At 37.4% G+C, this 2,496-nt stretch overlaps 1 pseudogene; it reads right to left on the reverse strand.

The window, feature by feature from the left end:
- Window positions 1-458: 458 nt before the first annotated feature.
- LOC102600636 (oligopeptide transporter 7-like) overlaps window positions 459-2,496 on the reverse strand; it is a 3,893-nt pseudogene continuing 1,855 nt past the window's right edge.

Raw genomic sequence — 2,496 nt, forward strand, 5'->3', positions numbered from 1 at the left:
AAAAAGGTGCTCTTGATAAATTTTAGAAGTGGTTTGACTATATTATCGATTGAAAAAGAATTATTAGAAGAGATTGACTACACAAAAATTATAAACAATTTTGCATCTCAAAAAGTTAGAAAAATAGATTTGAAATAAAAACATATATAATTTTTTAAAATTTTGTAAGGCCTCTAGTTTGATTTTGGCCTTAGGCCACCAACGGGTTTGAGCCGCCCCTGAGTAGCAGGTGGCATTTTAACCATCCCCGCTAATACTACTGGCACTGAAATCAATCTAATCCATTGATGGTTTGGGAAAGCTTTTTGTTAGAATGCGTGTGTCCACTATTCGTCAATGGACCAGGTCCCTTGACACAGCAAGAACAGTAATAAAATTGCAAACAATAAAGTAAAAGACACAAGGAATTTTACGTGGAAACCCCCTTGCTCAAGGTCGGTAAAAACCACGACCTATACTCACAGGATTTCAACCCAACTCCATTTCACTCAAAACAGAGCAATGTTCAGATTACAAACTCTTGTAACCTAGGAATTTAACTCTAAATCCCTTCCTCCTCAATGTAGTAACTCTACTACAAAGGAAACTAAGTAATAACTCTATTGCCCACTAAAACAACTAACTCTAGATGATTTGGACTTCAACAACTCCAATAGCTAACTCTAGCTATGACTTCAAACGATACTCACTATGAACAATCACTGATCCACTTCCTTTATAAATCAGGAAGAGACCTACAATGTGAAACACTGAAATATAAACCTAACAAAAACTAGGAACGAAGATAACTCTATCTAAGTTCCTTGCTGATCCGCCCAAAGATATTTTAGATGTGTGGTCTTTGCAATATTCTTCAATTCCTTTTTGTAGAGTGCAAAAACTAAGGTTGTGTCAAATGATATTGGCCTTATATGTGATAGGAACGAAAGCCCAAAAGTAAGGCCAACAATACCATTGGTCAACACTCTACTGAACAGCAGCAGCGCGCTGTGCTCCTATCGGTCTGCAGTGTACTATTTCCATCTGTAGTTTTCACCAATGTTAGCATGGTTCACACAATGGGATCAGGTACCCTTACCAGATTCCTTTGTTTGTCAAATCATCAAAACCAAAATATAACTTTTTTTGTAATAGCCAAACAAATACTGGAGCTACTGCGCCAATAAGAAAAAAACAATTTATGGCTGAGTAATAGCCAAGATTTCCAAAAATCCTCCATGACCCAATCAGACCCAGACGACTGAGGCATCATAGAATACATGATCAGCTGGGCATGTCCATGGACTTTCTTGAGGAAGCAGAGCCCTATCGCAAATATTTGAAGCAGAGTTCATCAGCCACCATGCTATTCCCAGATGTGCAAATGCTGATATTAAGGTTCCAACTACCTGAATAAATAGTCCCAAAAAAAAAGAATTGGGACAGGTCTTTATAGTTATACACCTAAAACTTGGATAACACCTTTGCAGACCAAAAGATATAAAAACTAACCTGAGCCATGAACATTGCTCTAGGGGGAATCTTCATATAATGTCCAAGTTTTAAGTCTTTCAGAAAGGTTAAACCTTGCTTCATACTGATATAGCCATACACCTTGAAGAACATATTAGCAACTGGATACAAGTATCCCATTATGTACTCCGTGATCACATTCAAACCAGGAATCTGAGCAACAAAGATTGTGGAACATCAGAGTTGCTAAATGAAGAGAGTAATTAATTCACAACACTGACATCAAGCTATAATTTTAACTAAATCCTAGGATTAAAAAACTGTAGGTATTGATGATTTCAAGCTACTATTTTACTGAATAGTAAACATGGGCTTACTTGGTTTGTGGTAGCAATAATGACTCCAATCGGGAGGGTGAAAAAGAAGGCAAGACCACACGCTAGCAAAACACCCCACCATGGTAATTGAAGCTGGTTTTTGTAATATTCACATGCAAATACAGTTGCTGCAATATTTAGTGTGAACCACCATTCAGGAACTTGCTTGTATTTTTGTTGGGTTTTAAAGGTGTGAACAGGAAATGAAGTGTTGTGACTCTCCTGAAGAGTTGTGACTATGCCGAAGGGTTGTAAACTTTATGAAAGGTTGTGTCCTTTCTAAAGGGTTGTGACCGTTTGAAAGGTTATGCCTTTTCCAAAGTGTTGTCTTCTTTCTGAAAGGTTGTCTTCTTTCCAAATGGTTGTGACCTTTACCCTTTGTTGGCTATAAATAGAGAGGTTTTCTCTCATTTTTCAAAAAAATCGAATTCTTCCCTTCTTTTGCATACATTTCTTACAAAACAAAATCGATCGATCGTGTCTGTGTGTGTGATTCGTTGCTGTCATTTTGAGTTCGTTGAAATTATCGAAGTTTGAGGTACCGCTACTTCTTTAATGGTTAATCCGTTTTATCTTGGGAGGAATTAATCTGCAACCTCGGGTACTTGAGGGGATTAAATTTCTTAAGGACACACAGTGGGTTCTGTGGACTCGGATAGTTCTTTGT

This window comes from Solanum tuberosum, unplaced genomic scaffold (genome assembly GCF_000226075.1).
Source record: "Solanum tuberosum cultivar DM 1-3 516 R44 unplaced genomic scaffold, SolTub_3.0 scf00020, whole genome shotgun sequence".
Classification (NCBI taxonomy): domain Eukaryota; kingdom Viridiplantae; phylum Streptophyta; class Magnoliopsida; order Solanales; family Solanaceae; genus Solanum; species Solanum tuberosum.